Source organism: Achroia grisella, unplaced genomic scaffold, assembly GCF_030625045.1.
Source record: "Achroia grisella isolate CSIRO2021 unplaced genomic scaffold, CSIRO_AGI_Agris_v1 utg487, whole genome shotgun sequence".
Taxonomy (NCBI): domain Eukaryota; kingdom Metazoa; phylum Arthropoda; class Insecta; order Lepidoptera; family Pyralidae; genus Achroia; species Achroia grisella.
This window is the reverse complement of record NW_026712891.1, coordinates 5,737,341-5,756,623: the sequence shown is the minus strand read 5'-3', so window position 1 is coordinate 5,756,623 and position 19,283 is coordinate 5,737,341. Positions and strand designations below refer to the sequence as shown.

At 32.2% G+C, this 19,283-nt stretch overlaps 1 protein-coding gene across 2 annotated transcripts in view; it reads left to right on the top strand.

Moving 5' to 3' along the window:
* The window catches only part of LOC131845916 (uncharacterized), a 101,046-nt gene that overhangs the window by 32,209 nt on the left and 49,554 nt on the right, over positions 1-19,283 (top strand). For both annotated transcript variants that reach the window (XM_059195075.1, XM_059195074.1), the window contains exon 2: positions 14,849-14,878. The gene's annotated coding sequence lies outside the window, so the exon portion shown is untranslated. The remainder of the gene's footprint in view (positions 1-14,848; positions 14,879-19,283) is intronic.

Genomic DNA, 19,283 nt, shown 5'->3' with positions numbered 1-19,283 from the left:
TCAATCAAAAAATCAATACAAGATAGGATTGGACTGATCTTTTGAAATGTAATCAAGACTACACAGAAGTAATATATAAAAAGGCGCAATCCAAAGTTATTAAATCGGAATTAGTTTCAAGAGTCGGTAGACAGACAGCAATAGTTCATGAGTATCATTGATGAGCCAGCCATGATTGCACTGAACCATATTAGAGGGAACACAACGATCGGGGCCAGCATTCCAAAACAGGTTTACACATTGAACAACTAACAACAAGAACCATGTTTACAAATTTCGCAGTAACAATGTTAGTAAGTTCCCACGAGATCTATGTTGCTGCTATTCCAGGCTGAAATCTATCTCAATGCAAAATTTGACCTATAACCGTTTTGGTTTTGGCAGAGCGTGAAAGATGGAAGAAGTTTTGCGATTTCGTTACATTAATGTGATTTGATTACATTGTTGGAAAGGAAAGTTAAAAGTTAGATTTTGTCTTTCTTCGTGTCAATAAATTCGTAGAATCTGCAGATATTATACAAATCGAGTTATATAGTCGCTTTGAAATTGTACGTTAATTATTGAATAGAATTATTGGAAAATACAATAAATTATAGTAATGATATAACTGACACAGTTACAGAGGACTAATATATGAAATGAAACAGTATTTATTCGGTAAATGCTTAAACACACGATACTCAATTTCAATAAATTTCATAGAAAGTGAACCATAAAACATACAAAACTTAAAACATTGCAACAATTACAAAAAACTATATAGGTAACTCTATAACCCATGTTAGTGTGGGGAAAAGGATTGTTGGTAATTTAGACTAATTAATCTATTACTAATCCATTATTAGCGACCGTGTCAGGTTGACCTGGTGGATGTATAAATTCCTGGAGAATTTTCCACAATGGGCTAACCTCAACTTTATCCACTGGTATCCCGCCAGCGTAAACCATAGCAAAAAAGACGTGTGCACGGTCCATTATCATCCATTAAAATAAATTATGTTACTCAGTAATAGCTTTCAATAGAGTATTTTTATAATAGGTCAAGGATTTGGAATTTTAAATTTATTCATTCCTTGCAAAAATCAAATCTTTGCTATGGATAATGTCAGTTTAGACGAACACCATACTACCAAGGTTGTAAATTTCATACTTTAATAATATTTCTTATCTTCACATCGCTAGGAATGCGCATATTTCTATTTTCGAAGAAACAATAGTAATGTAATAAATGGCCGTTTCTGCTTCATCATGGAATATTGTTTACACGTATGTACGAGATCCGTGAAATTCAGATTCCGAACTCGCGGTGGTTCCTGAGAATTTATGATATCTGGCAAAACCCAAACGTCCTCTGGGATCTCCGAATAGTTTGGATTAAAGCATTTTGATAATTTCTACGTTGACTAGTTACTGCTTGCGTGTCAACCGCATGCACATGATTGACCAGGATAAAAAGTAGCCTGTCTCCATTTATTTACTTCAGGCTACTAGCGCCCATATTATAAATACCTTATAGTCGAACATACATATGAATTAATATTATAATACTAATGATACCTTTATTTACGATAATGGTTAAACCGAAACGACGTACGTGCATATTATTATATATTCATAATACTATTAATAATTCTTTATTGCGCACAGATAATAAAGAAAACAGATTAAAAACAGTAAGTTAAAAAACACATTTCATAAGGCGATCTCGCTTTCTGCTACCGACAAGCTCTGGTTGAATTTGTACGGATTTACAGTAGAATAACATTAAATACTTATTGATCAGGATGAGATGTTTATTATAGAACTATAAGCCATGCGTCTTTGCCTTGGGATGTAAGTGGAGTAAATAAAAAAACATACTTGTGTTCGTTTTTCTTTACTTTGAGCAATTTGACAAGACCTTGAGCACAATCGCACTTATTTACGTACCGGCTTTGTTGCTTATTTCTCATATAATTCGTGCCAACGTGGAATTAAGTATTTGTAGGTTTTGTACTAATTTGTTTAACTAGAACCGGATAACGTGTAATAAGTAGTTCATTTGTATGTTTATTTTATAGGTATTTAGTATACCAAACAACGTGTTGCGTTTACGCAGGTGCAATATCTAATGTGGTAAACAAAATTTCTTTAACGATTTTAAGATTTCACGGCGTCGGTGGTCTAACGGTTCAGCACATCGCCTTGCTTTGGATGGTCGCGGGTTCGATTCCTCGCAAAAACATTTGTCACGTCATGAGTACATTTTTTTTGTATAGGTCTAGGTGTTTTCTATATATATTGTGTATGTATTTACAAAATTATCTATGTATTTGTATAATTTGTCTAGTACACAAGTACACAAGCTCTGCTTAGTTTGTGACTGGATGGCGCTGTGTGAATTGATTGACCTGCAATATTATGGTCACTTAAAAAAATATATTATAAATATTTTTTTATCGAAGTGTTAAAAATCAAAATTAAATTGATCGGTGGAATCAAAAAATATTCTATGACTATTTAAAAGTGCTTATATTAAGTTTATTTTAAGAAAGATTATTTCTATTTCTGACTATCACTTACATTTTTGGCACCACTTGGTGCTTTAATAGCTTATCTCATTGTAATGAAATTTGGTATAGATTTGGTAAGTAATTGGGAAGAAGAATTACATATGTAGATTACATCTCGACCACACTAGCCCCGGCCAAAAGCCAGAAGCTGATAATTAAAACACCTACGTAATGTCTTGGCATGTCTGTATAAATATTGTGAATATAAATTATATTACGTTGTATAAAATAAAGTAAACAAAGTAAATTTATTATTAGCTAGCTGCATCCGCGACTTCGTCCGCATGGAGTTTAACTTTATTTTTCTAAAATAAAAGTAACCTAAGTTACTTCTTACTACATCAGCTACCTTATTATCAAGCTACTTTCAAGAAAAATCCCATCAAAATCGGTCCAGCCATTCCAGATATTAGCCAGAACAAACAGACAGACAAAAATTGTAAAAAATGTTATTTTGGTGTGTATTTATTATATATTCATATGCATATAGTAAAAAACTGTTATTTCAATATTACAAACAGACACTCCAATTTTATTTATATGTATAGATTTAACATAAATAACCATTCATCGTAAACAAAAGGAACACACTTCCCCGGCATCTGTTGTCGCTCTAACTTGAACATCTGGCCTATTTTCCTTTCGAGAAAACTAGAAAGGCTAATTACTCTTCTTTCGCATGTCAACTCAATATGTAGAGCGTGACATTTAAAGAATAAAAGATATATAATCATTCTTTCAACCTTTCAACTATTTCAAAAAATGAATGACATCTGGAATTGTTCTGGAATGAGCATATAGTTTGTACAATGTGTCATTGAAAATATATACGCTTGACAACAGAGGCTGGTAGCGAGGATAATATTAAACATTTAAAAGAATTATTCAACCTGTATGTTTATTATTCATTCATCCATTCATTATTTAAGATCCGCGCTCTTGTCGGTGGAGCTCTTGCAGTTCTTACATTCTCATGCCTTCTTGATCTTCCATCAATATCTTTATTGAAATGACAAGCTCCAACTTTTTCCTAATCTGCTTGTTACAGCTGTGTTTTGGACTTCTTCTCCTCTTTCCTTTTATTTTTCCTATGATAATATTTATAAGTTCATCGTGACGTAATAATTCTCAGACTTTCTTAATAAGGTATTTGGGCTATTACTCAATGCTAAAGAGACATGTAGCACTGCGATGTGATTCTATTGTACTCGCCCTTATTCAAAGTTGGGTACCTAGGTCCGTCAGGTACAATAATTGAAGGATATTCTTAAGAACAATGGTTTTTATCCCTCAGGATAGAGTGTGTATAGATAGATTGTAAATATCTCCTATTTACAGAGTTATAAAAGTATCCTTTTTTTTTTAGGATATAGCCTGTCCTTATAGAGTAAAAACTCGAACTTCATAAAATGGCTTTGCGTGGTATACCTTATGGTTTTAAGGTTTTTGCATTTAGGTATATATACTATTGAGATGGATTACCTGTCTAATTGGTGGCAACCTGCAGGGGGCAGGATGGGAGTATGAACCGGAGAGGATAATAAAATTTGAATTCAGCCAAAATCGTTCAGTTATTTAACAATACAAGTGTATTTTAAATCTGGGGATTAATAATAGATATTGAATCTTAAATGTTTGTAGCGAAATCAACAATTTTTGAATTGCACTATGATTCTGAGGAATATAATATAAACATAGGTATGTAACACATAAATTTTATATGTCTTCGGGATAATCTTAAAATACACTACAATAATTCAGTATATTTTTATTGTCATGACCCATTTGGCATACTAACAAGAGCTGCTGCAAACGTTATTATTTTAGCCTGATTTTTTCACATATTTTTTAGTATTGTAAAACTACTAACAGTAGCGTAATGTATAATAATAATGATCTGGGTATTTTCTATGTATATCAGTTGTCTAGTACCCATAACACAAGCTCTCCTTAGCCTAGATGCCGTTGTGTGAGACTTGGGTTATTGTTATCTTAACTTTCCATTAAACATCTATATCAAACAATTAATCCCAAATTTGTATTTAAAAAATAATCTATGTTATTGTAAACATGTTCAACATTTATTTGAAAAGAATACGAGCTGAGTTTCTCGTCAGTGCTTCTCATCTCGAAATCATTCCGAACTGACGGTAGATTTGACATATCATAAGAGTCTGTAATAGACCTACAAGAATAAAGATATTCTGAATTTGAATTGCTTAATTTGAAGTTTCATCGTTGTCAATTAATTACAAAATGTCGTGAAAATCTTTATTTGGCGATACCTACCTATATTTGAAGGATCCTTTGCGAATGTCCAACGGTTGACATTCAAAGCAATAGGAACCCATTAAAATGTCATTTCCGAAGACGAAGTTCAAATTTAGAACGGAATAATGACCAAAGACAACATACAATATTTCCGTTTAAAGCAATCATTTTCCTTCCAAGTCAGCCTTTAAAGTGGGCCGAGTTTCGGTTGTTCATTTTCTGCCTGTGGCATTACATTGACTGCTTACTAAACAAAATTGTTTTTAATTTATACAGTAGCTGCGATTTATTAATGATGTTTATAATCCGAAAGTAGTTAAGTTATCTTTAATTTATTTAGATCTTTAAAGATCGAAAACATTATTACTACAATGAATAATCTGATTCTTTATCTACCTAAGGCTAAGTATCATTAAAATAACTTTGAAATAATATTAAATGTACGTTTTAGTTCTAGGATTTACATTACTTTCAAACCCGCTTTCTTTAAAAAGTGAGGTTATATAAAATGCTCTTCCTAACAGTCAGTCACATTGTTTTTGTACAAGTCATCATTCGATATTTCAATACTCATTCCACACTTTCATCAATTTTGTTGTAATGTGTTTTTCGTTTAGAAACATTGTGCTGGACAACGTCGGAACTTAATTAGTCAATATGTTTTTAAGAAAGTCATCCATTACTTAATTATTTCCTGTCTACTAATTTGCGAAGGCTTTTGTTATAGTTTACATTTTTGTTAATGACCCTCTGTATTCGCTGTGTATGTGTTTATTTGAAACAAAATACATTTTATTAACTTGTATTAGTTTTTAAATATATGTTGATCTTTGAAGAAATAAATTATTATATTTTTTATTAATATTTATACGAATACTATAGTTTTTAGGGAAACGTTCACTCTTATCATCTCTTTATTAACTTGGTAAAAGTATATATACACTATGCCCACACAATTACAAATTTTGCAGACTATTATTATTTTTTTACATATACTTACGTGACAATGTCAAGTAAGTATGTGTTGACATTCATCATTGCATTTCGCTCAGTTATAGCACTGCCTAGGTGGTCTAACGGTATAGCATGTCGCTTTACTTCTGATGGACGCTGGTTCGGTTCCTCGCACGGTGTAAACATTTGTCCGGGACAGAAAATTGATAAATATCATTTTAAATTATATGTTATGTGTTATTTTGATTCTAATTTTATACTATATTACTGTAAAATTTAGTAGTTTTTGCGTGAAAGAGTAATGAACATCCATCCATCCTTCCATAAACTTTCTCGGTATGCGTACTTAAGATATAATGTAATTCAGGCTTTGCTATTTTGGATGACTAAGATATCATGCCTCTTATCCTGTAATTCTTTATTTTGAAATCTACCTAGATAACTCCTCGTTGAATTCAAAATTTCTAGCATATGGCGCACGTTAAACGTTGAATATAGGTACAGGGAAAGTGTGAAAAGCGGCTTACCTAAATAGGTCAACGAAGCCATATCTGCGTTTTCCACGACTTGGCAGGCTACAGTTTGGCTGGCCTTACTGTGGTAATCTTCTATAATTTATTGTTACATTTTTTCTACTTGACATCGAACTACACGAGTTCAAAAATCATTTGTTCATTTGTTCAAGATATTTTAGCCGCTTATTAACGTAATTTTATTATATTATAACTTTTTCCCTACCAGTCCAGTTCAGTGTAATATCTACTTTCACGTTTTCTAATCTAGTCTCAGTCAATTGGATTTTATGTTCAAGTTTTATTGAAATAGAGTTTCTTGCCAGTTCTTCTCAATTCAAGTAGCCCAACTGGACCGTGGATATTGTAATAAAAAATTATGACGTGCAATATTAAAAATATATAAAGTTCATGGACAATTCATACAACGCCATCTAGCTCCAGCTAAGAAAAGCTTGTGTTATGGGTAGTAGGCAATTGATTGGTATAAAATAAACACAAAATTTTAAGCGAAGCTTACCACAATATATTAATGAAGACCACACCCAAATCGGTTAAGCCATTTAAGAGATCCAAAAAATAAACAAACAAAAACGTATAAATTCAAACAAAAACTATATTTTCTATTTTCTATTACAAAGTCCCCTAATAATAGTTTCTTTTTACATATATATATTATACATTACATAAAATTGGAGTGTCTGTTTGTAATATTGAAACAACCGTTTTTTACTACATGCATATAAATATAAATACAGTATATACATCAAAATAACATTTTTTACAATTTTTGTTTGTCTATCTGTTTGTTCCGGCTAATCTCTGAAATACAAGACAGATTTTGACGGGACTTTTTTTGGTAGGTAACTGATGTAATAAGGAGTAACTTCGGCTTTTAGAAAAATAAAGTTAACTGCCACGCGGACGAAGTCGGGGGTACAGCTAGATTTATATATAAATAGCGATCAGTTATATTATGATATGCATAGGTATCAATTCGAAAGTAGGTCATATTCTGTATGAATAAGTATCTACTCATATTTTATATTACACATTTTTCTTGAATGTGATATATGTGGTAATGAATTTTGTCTTGGACTGACTGACAGACTGATTAAACTTTCTGCAACGCCCGTTGGTAATTTATATTATACCGTATTCCATGATTTTGATGAAAATTTAATAACTCCTATTTCTATCATTAATCTTCATCTAAATAAATACTCGATGATTACTCATCTTTAGACTTATTGCAGTAGTTAGAGAAATAGAAATAATTTAATATAATCAATAGAATAGTCATGTTTTTTTACAACTTACAACGTAACGTAGACTCATTACAAGAAGAATGCGCAAGAAACTTGCGTTTTGTATTTAAGTAAATACACATTAAACAGGATGAGGTATATGAGTAAACTGCTACTTCTTTGTGTAATCAGATATTATTGTCAGCACTATAAATTAAAAGTACATAAGTTAGTTTTCTGCTGTTTTTATAAAGCAAATAATTGAATTTATTATATTCAGTTTTCATTCAACATTCATTTCTCCAATAATGATTTCACTTTCTGCTAATGTCTGTTCATTAGTGTACTCGAATTGGAATTGGCAATCTCAAAGTTAAGATCATTTGGTTATTGTTTATGTTTGTTTCGAATTGAGTTACTTTTACTGACCCACTTGTGTCTTCGATATCTACATTAAAAATACAAAGAAAAACCTGACTACCAATTATCAGTCACGTTAATTATTTAGAGTTGCAAAAGCTTTAATTAGTGAACTATTGTAACGTAGGTATGTATTAATATAATGTATATCTACTTATAAATAACTCGAGACTCACAGCTAAAAAACAGTCTAAAAAAATGTACTTATATGTCACTTGAAACTCATTTACTACTCACTACTCACTATGAGTGACTAAAAGAAATAACAATAACGAAAATGTACCAGTTGAGTTTCTTGCCACTTTTTCTCAACTGAAGTAGCTGTAGTGATAATGATAAAAAATAAAACGTGCACAAGTGGCCGAAAGGTGCTATGTGAATAAATTATTTTGAGTTTGAGTCTGCTTTATCAAAAATAAACTTTGTATACTACTACTTATAAATTCGTTTTTCGTGACTTAAAGAAAATATAATATAAATTAGAAGTACATACTTCAAATCTTACTATATAAGCTAAAGAAAAGAGGAGCCCGGCATTTTTATGCTTAAAAGGAAGTTTCAACAATTATATATAACTTAGAAAAATATGTGATACATAAATAAAGAATTATTGATTTGAATTCAATTTTAATTATAAAAATTAATTATCTATGTGATTCATAAATAAGTGTAACATTTAATAGATGATATTGTTAAGTTTTATTAGCTCTTAATAAAGATAATATTCAACAAGTGTGAACTTACCAATTCAAAAGCAACTAAAACATTACTCCAGAAGAAATCTAGGCCTTGAAGTAACATGGACATGGAAACACTTCTCACACACACACGTAGACAAGAACATGGGTTGGCACTCGTGTTAATTCCAAATTATTTTATTCCTTTTCACTCAAGAAGTTTTACTGTGATTTTACAACGTAGCAGAGCTTTGCAGAGATCGTGACATCCGTAATTACGGTTTGTGAGGACTTTGTGGTTTTGTTACTGGAATTTCTAGTACAGAAGTACTTTTGGATTGAACTTTAGGACAGTATACAGTCAATATGAACAACATATAGTACAATTTATAATATTAAAAGATATCTTCATAGTGTCTGGATGTTGATATGTATTTCCTTAGTTATCTTATTTTTGTCTTATGGATGATAATGGAATGGTGCACCCGTTTGCGCTGTTTATCATGGCAGGCCCTAGTGGACGATAGGATGAGCATGATGTCAGGCCAGAATTAGCTCACCGTAACAAATCCACCAGGAATTTATCACGATGGTTTCCATGGGGAACTGCGGTCAATTTGACATGGTACATAGTCAGCAATGACTTAATTAGTCCACATTACGATCAATTCCATTTCCCCCCATTGAACTTTGTTAGAAATGTCCCCATTGTTTAGTCCCTAGTCTCCACTACGAACATACCCCTCCCCCCAATCATCTTAATGTAAATTTCCCGACATTAACTTATTGTAACTTAACTTTATTTATAAATCGATAATGTAACAAATACTAAACGTTAAAGGTAACGTGATACGGTGATTTATGTAACCACATATAGCTATATTAAGTCGTTTCTGAGATTAGCATGCACAAATGTATAGAACAAACAAAATTCAAAAAACATTTATTCATGTAGGACATTTTAGCCGCTCATTTTTTATTTATTTTATTTAATTCAGGCTACATGGCCCATAATATAACTTTGAATTTGTATTTTATTATTATTTCTTATGTTACATACATAAGAAATAATAATAAAATATATCAAATTGTCTCTATGGTCACGGCAGTAACGACGGCAATCTGCCACGGTGGCGCCGATACATCACCCCCCTTCGGCCAGTAGTCCTCCTTATGACAGTGGGCAACATGTTGGTTGGTTATCAACGTCACATTTTTTGCATCATAATTTTTTCGCTACCATCCAGACAAAACTTGTACAGCATTGGGCGTTAAGTTCACAATAATCAAAGATGACATTTCATAGTTATCGTCTATGCTGGTACACAGTGCCATTGACTCGCAAATTGTGAATGAAAGTACATTGAACCGGTGCCAAATGTGTAGGCCTCACTCATTAACAATTGTATTGCTTCACCACTTTTGTTGCCAAATATGATTTTCGCTGTTGCGGAAATTCGAGCATTCCTTTATCTGTGGCAGACTGATTGATGGCGTCTTTAGAAGTTGCTCATCCAGTATTTGAGAGTTGAAAGGACTTTCAACAAACATCTTTGTAATTCTGACTTAATCGTTTAGTATTAACACGTCGTCAAGTTGAGGACACTATATGTACAGTAGTATAAAATATATATTAGACAATTTATACATTCTATAAATCTAATCTAATCACTAATATTATAAATGCAAAAGCTTGTGAATGAATGAATGGAGGGATTTTTGTTACTCTTTTACGCAAAATCTACTGAACGGATTTTTTTTAAAACTTTACAGTACAAAAATATTTCCAGAGAAATATGGGCGTATCTATAGTTGTTGTTATAAGGCCGTCAACAATTCAGTTTAAAAAAAAATGCTTGTACTTCTTAAGTAAATGTAGATAGAAATGTACAGATAGGTTTCTAAACACCCACATCAGAAGTAAGTACATCACAACTGTCAATAAACGTTACAACCAATGCTTTATCTTTATATTCAATGGTCTATATAGATCTAGATGCGATAACTTAAATTCGTGACACGTGGACAGTTGTAACAGTAGTTACAACTGTCCACGTGTCACGAATTTAATAGACAGCTACAAATGGAGATTCTAGATTACTTTCTATTGAAAACATTTGAAAATTCTTATGATTTGGAACGTTTTAAATAACTTCGTTTCGTCATTTCAATATGTTGGTAATTATTTGTAATTCTTAATCATTATATTAATACATAAAGCAAAATTAGCATTTTACGAAATTTGCGAGAACGGAGGAGTCAAGAACAAAATCAATCATATCATCAGACTCTTATGATATGTCAAATCTACCGTAAGTTCGGAGTGCCTTCTGTGTGAAACTGACAAGAAACTTAGCTCTTATTCTTTTCAAATGAGCTTGTACATGTTTACAAGAGTATTAAATTTCACACTCTTATTGTTTATATAGAGAAGGAGTACAGAATGCTAAAATATGTCTATTTAAAACTCAATAAAACATTTGACTCACTTTCGCATATATACTCTTTTGTTTAATTGTTATTGCTGATTCAAAGATCGTTTTGTATTTTTTAATATGGTCGATTGTAGACCTAGTGGTCGTAAAAAGAGAGGAGAGGTCGTGAGAGTAAATATCTAGTCTTTATCGGGCATTCGAAATTTAAAAATATATTTATTTTGACTCATACCAGTCACTTATTGCGTCATATTTGTTTAATTTTTTCGTTTTATGTCCAGTTCAGGAAGTAGTAATGGTATTGTTATATATACAATTAAGTACTCTGTGCTACGTGTTCTTTTTATAAAAACAACAATCGAAGTTCTTGGCAGTTACTCTCGATTGATAATATTTTTATACAATGTATTGTATAAAATGTATTGCTGGCTGTAGCCATTAGTATTGTAAAAAGAGAAAAAGTAAAACAAAAAATGGCCTATATAAATATACATTACATTTTTTTATTGAAGTAGATGAAGTTTGCTGTGAAGTAAGTGTCTACGTAGGTGCCTCAGGCTTACCTATTTCAGCCGTCCCGCAGTTTGCTTTGTAAGGCCTGTTTCGGTTGTAAAGCGAGTAAAGGCAGTGAAATTACAGGATAAGAGGTATGACGTCTTAGTCTTCCGAAATGATAACACGTGGGCGTCACATTATAACGTAATGCACATTATGCTGTTTATATCATATACGACGGTTACTACTTACCATCAGTTGTTGGCTTGTTTACCATTCCTTTTTCGTGAAAAAACATTTTCTTTAAAACATTGTTATTTTAGGAATTACTTTACCCGGAATGCGTTTTATATCATACAGCATACCAGATGCTGTATGATATAAAACGCATTCCGGGCAGGCAAGAAATTTCGTAATATACGCTGTCTTTTGTCTGTAGAGAATATAGATACAGGGTGACATGAAGAGAAAACAAACGTATAATATGCCTTATTGTTTGTTAAACTAAGTCGAAGGTCAACTGACTTTTACCTCATAATAAAATGACATTGGCCCAAAGAACGCTATCAGCGGATACCGACACTGTGTCACCCTTGAAACGTTAAGGGCTTATTGGTACGCTTATTTATGGCATGGCTTCATTTGTTTCCGGGTTCATTTCCTGCCGCAACAGCATGTGTTTGAAAATATAAATAAAAATATCGCGAATTAGTTGTTATTTTTTATAAGTTGCCAGCAAGTGTCAAGTTTAAGCAGTATGGATTATCTATGATTTCTTTTTGAAATTAGAATTAATATACTCGTATCATTCTAACATCAAAAACAAGTCATAGACAATGACAATGGAACATATCACTAGGTTATATAATAATAATATCGTAAAATATCGCATTGTCACTTTAGTTTTATCACTATATTTTTATCATATAAACTGGCTACAAATATGATAAATTTTCTTTACAATCAATGTGTATGTCACTTGATTTCACAATATTTGATAATTGATGAGAGATGTGTATGTTTATAATACCTAAAATTTTTTCAACGTATGCAAAATCTTCCATATACTTCACGCCGGAGGAATGGCAGGGTGGTGTGTGGGGTTTACCCACTAAAAACCACATGATGTACCTGCAAACGCCTATGCTGGAACTAGGGATTTCGCATGTGCATTCCACGGGGCCGACGGCGAAGGACCGCCCTATAGGTGTAGTAGGGCAGGCCCCATCTCGCTGAGATTAGGACGACCTAAATCGCCCTACTCCATTGTGAAGGCGTGTGTTTATAGTACCTAATTAATTTTTTTCACAGAAACATATCTTCACAGAATATGAAATGAAGTTGCTTCCGCTGTCTGTTCACTTAGATCTTTTAAACTACGCAGCGGATTTTAATGCAGTTTTAAGCAATATATAGAGTGATTTATAAGAAAGGTTTATATGTATAATATATGTACACTAGTGCGAAGCTGGGGCGTAATAGCTCTTAATAAATGAATCGTAAAAATGGATGGAATAATGGAAAAGGAGAGCACGGCCAAAAACAAGATGGTTGAATTGTATGAAAGGTGATTTGTAAAAAAGGAGAGAAAACTGGTAGGGATCAGTGGAGGAAGAGGACATACTGCGTTGAATCCAAATGATGGAACAAAGACGAGGCATACCTTTATAGTGGTCATGTAAAGTGGTTGCAAAAATAATATATTGCACTCCATGTGCTAGTCCAAGAGCATACAATAGGTCAGATTATTTAAATTAAATGTCACTAATAAATAATAAAAATTTAAAACAACCATAACTATATATAATATGACTAATGATTATGTTTGTTATTAAAATAGCTTTTCCTATTGATTACGTTGATAACTATTTTGAAATATTTTTTATGTATTCGTTGGGTTTTACAGCTGTTTAACGAAACGAATGCTTGGCTAGTACTTAGTAACTGGTAAGCAATAATTTTTAATAAAAACTGCAAACAAATGTAATAATAATTAATTTTTTATTCAATATTTACATTTTACATTGTTCACTACTAAGTAGAAAACTAGTATTTTAGGTACCAGTTCCCTCGTCTTACAAATTACAATGATTGGAATTACAATTGACGGGAAACAACAAATAATTATATGTTGAAAAAGAACTGAAATCCATTCACTTTTGGTTAATAAGTATACCACGTAACGTACCCATAACAGAGTTGATACAGATAAATAATGTACATGTGTTATATAATGGAAAGGGACAATAATTCGAAATCCAGTGATAGTATTTATAAACTGGACAACTTTCAATTATTGACTGCCTCAGTGGACTAGCGGTTCGACAGACTTACTTCCGATGGACGCATGTTCAATTCCGTGTATATTTCTTTGTATTATTCTAATATTTCTATATTATTGCCTCTAATTACAAAAGATAATATAGTATTTGTAACGGTTGTTTAGTATCCATCACACAAGTTTTGTTTTGACTTGGAACTAAATGGCGCTGTGTGAATTGTCCAGGGTTTTTATTTTCGATATCAACTATAGTCACGTTTACTGTCTCGTTGAACTCGGCACGTAGGCATAACGAAAGCAGCACACTGAAAACAGCAGCTACGTTCAGACCTGCGTGATTTATAATGTCACTAATTTGACCCGCGATTTCAACTGTTTTTTTAGAGGTACTACTTAAACTACTAACTTTAGATAAAACTACATTATTTTTAACTAATTAAAGTTTATTCCAGCAGCTGATATAAATAACTTAATGTTAGTACAATTTGGACACAATTTAATCACTCCGCATTAAGACTCATTGAGTGTTATCAGAAATCATAAGCCCGTGTAGCGCAAAATGAAATAAACGTAATAATTGGGTATGGTAGATATATTCCACCTGTACACTAAACTCCAGCACTAACTCACGACGAAGGTACTACACGGAACAAATAAGTAGTGAAATCTCATCCCATATCATACTTAACACTATAAGAACGACTGTTAACTTTCTTACCGATTCCTTTCACCTAAAACTTTAGCCTGAACTGGATACCGTCCAGGAGAAAATAACACAAAAATATTCACATGCATAAGTGTAAAATTTTCCACTTGATTGAATTTAATATTATAAATTTAAAAATATATCTTTTACGTTTTCATGACTAAGCCGCTGGTCGGGTCTTCTCGAAAATTAATATCTCGGATGTTGTTCCATTAATAAAAAAATCATTACTCCCCTTAGGAAAACCCTGCCTGTTGTTAATGACCATTTTGATTAATTTGTTTTGTATTGTACACAGGTGGCTACTGGAACACAGGACTCTCTGACGGTAAGTGATTCTTGTAGCATTTATAATATTGGAGTGGCAAATAAGCGATTCAACAACTAGATGAAATGTGGCAATGGTTGCCTAAAATAGATGAAATGTGGTAAATGAACAGTATTGATACCATTGATGGCCATTACTATTGGATTTTGTCTATGGTGAACAGAGTCACGCCCACCTTACAGTACCGGGGGAAGGCGATTGTTAGTAATAATGACTGATGACCCCATTATACGCAATATACCATGTCAGACTGGCCTCCTGGATATTATTGTGATGAATTCACCACGATGGGCTAACTGACCTGATCTCATGCTCATCTTATCATCCTCCACTAGTGACCGGCCAGCGTAAACCGTTGGTGTAGGCGGGTACACCATTCTATTATCATTCATTAAAAAATGCAAGTATTGCCTTTTAACCTAATATTTCTGTATAGATATTTGCACCGCTATCAAGACACAACGTGTTATACCTTTTTTGGTTATGGTTATAGTAATCCTAATATTCTTTACAACATCAAAGGTTTCGTAAGGGTCGGAAACCCCTAGTGTTTCTGGCGTCCATAGGCCCGTAGCCTATGTATAATGTATAAACGTTTACCATCAGATGGACCATACACTCGTTAGCCACCATTGTAATATATATTTTAAACACTTTGATAATTTTCACCCTTTTGATCACAATTTCTCTATAACTTTGCTAATAGTAATGCAAAGACTGCAAGGTTATAAATCTACAATAGATTCTATATACATATAGTGTCCTATTCAACTTATTGTTCTATAGGTGGGATAAAAAATTGCTCTCCCCCAATATCTTCCATTCTAGTACGCTGAAATCGTTGTGCAAGAAACTCTGAGTTATCCTGATATGTTACATAAAATTATACATTCTATTACTATTATAAAGATATCCAAGGTGATACTAAATTCTTGTTATATCTGTTCAAAATATCTAGATTACAATGTAACCAAACTGAATAGTTATGCATTCATCATTCAAACCATCATAATTTTTGACAGCCTCGGTCGGTGGTCTAGCGGTTTAGCACAGCACTTTCTGATGCTCGCGGGTTCGATTCCTCGCATGCTATTCACATTTGTTTTTATGAGTATATCATATGTAATTATGATGATTGTTTGTATCGGTCTTTGTGTTTTATTTATACTATATATGTATTTTAAACATGTATCTACGTAGTTATATTAGCTGTCTAGCACCCATAACAAAAGCTCTGCTTAACTCGGGAATAGATGGCGCTGTAAATATATTATTATTAAATTCTTTATCCAGTTTGTTAAATAACTAAATAATAAGTAATTTAAAACTACGTGTAGAACTCTTTGCAATTATTTTTTTACTGATCCAACAAAAATATATGACATGTTTTAAATCTTTATCCTAATACGAAAAGATTGTTTCGTAATATTATTATATTTCATCCAATACCAAATGATCTAAAAAACAGAGCCTGTATTTGGAATAAAAATACCTAAAAATGTCGCTTATTTTGTGATTCATTCCATTGCCTTTGATATTATATCCAGTCTGAAAGATAACGTCTTAGAATTACAAAAAACGATGTTCAAACCCAACCAAACCTTATAAGGAGCGTAGCTAAATCGCTCGATCTTATATTCTTTGACACTCGATCTGGAAAACTCTCTTTTCAACAAAAAGTACAAGGAAATTACGCTTAATCCCTCCCCTCCCAAGATCATAGTCGAAGTTGCTTATCTACTGTAAACTCTCAGTTGAAAATATTTAAGAACAATCTCGAACGCAACTGTGTATGCAAATATGAATATGATTTTTTTACAATTCAATTCTAAATATTTTGTTTAATATATAATATTATTTCTCAATATAAATTTTCTATATAAACAATTACAAAAAACAAACTCTCGGTCGAAAATATTTAAGAACAATCTCGAACGCAACTGTGTATGCAAATATGAATATGATTTTTTTACAATTCAATTCTAAATATAAATATATTATACATTAGTCCTCGTACAAATCCTCGTCTCGTCCCGTCTCGTCGCCTGTCTTATGACTAATGACTGTATGTACAGAAGCATCTTTTAGTTGCTTATCTATCAACTCTCTGTGGAAAATATTACAGAACCATTTCGAACATAAATACTAAGTATGCAATATGAACTTTTTACAATTAATTTTTTAAACACAAATAGACTACATTGGTTGTAGTTGCCTGTCTTATGGCTAATGATCTGCCTGAATTACCTATTTATAATGACTATTCTTTATCTTTACATACTATAAAATAAAATCGCTTTCGCTGTCCTATATATGCTTAAATCTTTAAAAGTACGCAACGGATTTTAAAGCGGTTTTTTTTAAAAGATAGAGTGATTCAAGAGGAAGGTTTATATATAGAATAACTCGGGGCAAGTGACTAGTTTAAAATAAAATAATACATAAATATTAGTATATTTTTTGTGTTAATGTTTCTTCCCCATCATTTGAATAAATCGTCGTTAAACATCTACATCTCCAATTCTTTCCGTGTGGTATGGTAATGTGGGTTTAACATTTTAGAATTGTTTTATACTTTTTTAAAGATTTTTGTTGCTGGCAGCTTGTTCACTATTCTTTTTATAAACATATTATTTTGATACTCTTTTTTATATGTCCCTATTTGACTTGCGAGCGCTCTTAGGAAATTTAAAAGTAATATAACACTATTAACACACTATAACACTATTAAGAGAAATTAATGTGTAATTTTTTTTATTACTTGTCTAGCGATCCCCCTCCAGTCCCACTATTATATAATATTATTGTGGTAAATATCTAGTTTATAGAAGAGTTTATTTGCAATTGTCAGAATATCATTACAGTCTACCCAACAAGTATTTGTCTATTTACTCGTATTGCTCTGACCAACGATGTCTTTTTACAAGGTTGTATTACCTAACTACTTTAATAGCTAACTAACTTTAATAAGCAGTATGTTTGGTTTAGATTAGATTAAATTAATTGATATTAGATTATTAACAAACGAATTGTAGTTCTTGATATGCTTCGGCTCATTATTAAATTTTCCTTTCTGTTTAATATTTCCTTCCTTTAGGCTATTTATTCGTTTAAGATTTTAAGCATTGAAATTATTTAAAGTTATATTATGGTTGAATTTTTTAAAGTCACGCTTTAGTTTTGTTTTTAAGGGATGGTAAGGGAATCGTGTACTCTCCTTCGCTTACGGTATACGCGATACGAGTATGAGGTCAGGTTAGTTAGTCCATCGTTAGACTAATTCACCAAAAACTTAACATAATGGTTTCTGGGGGAACCGCGTGGAGGTCAATGATATGATACGTTGCTAGCAATTAGGTTATTAATCCTTATTACTAACGGTACCCATCCTCACACAGGTTTAATAATATAATTGGAAACAGAATGTAACCTTCACTATACCCGACTCGTTGTCTCAATGTGGACTGTTGATCTTATTATCTTATTATAGCAATGTACCATGTTAGGTTGACCTCCTAACGGTTCTTCCTAGAAACCATCGTGACAAATTCTTGGTGAATTTGTCAGGATGGGGTATCTAACCTGACTTCGTGCTCATCATATCATCTTCCACTAGTGTCTCGCCAGCGTAAACCGTTAATGCAGGAGTATGCACCATTCCATTAACATCCATAAAAAAACCGTGAACCGTACTGTTAAACATTAGTATGTAAAATATTGTAATAAACTACTTTAAATTAAGGCATTTGTAAGTCAAATTGCAATATTTCGCGACGCAATATTGCATTTTCCATTAGTAAACATTGTAGTCGAAGTGTCCTATTATGAAATCGTGACAACGATATAATGTTAAATCATTAATGATATGTCCGACAGCACGCAACGCACTATTATAACATAACGACAATCATTTGATGCGACATCGAGTTTTACTCAAGTATTTTAGGAGTTTCTATAAAAATGGTCTTTAGGTAATTATTTACTCGCTCCATAGAGGTACATTGACTTGATTACGGTGTGTTAATGTATGCATCTTTTATATTGATTGACACATGTAAGTATCGTTCGCTTTCGTCTACAGGTAATTTTATATTATAATATATAAATAAAGAAATAACTCTGAATAATTAACACAGCGCCATCTAGTCCCACGATAAGCAGAGCTTGTGTTATGGGCATTCGACTGATATTGATACTTAAATACATTTTTTTGGAAATGCATACATAATATACATAGAAAATCTCTAAACTAATAAAAAAATATACTCATTCAATATAAATGTTTTCACCATGAGAGGAATCGTATCCGCGATCATCGGAAGTAAAGCAGTATATTAAGACGCTAGACCACCGTATATTCGTCACAAAAGTGATAAGGGGTTATATATTTTTAATATAAATACGC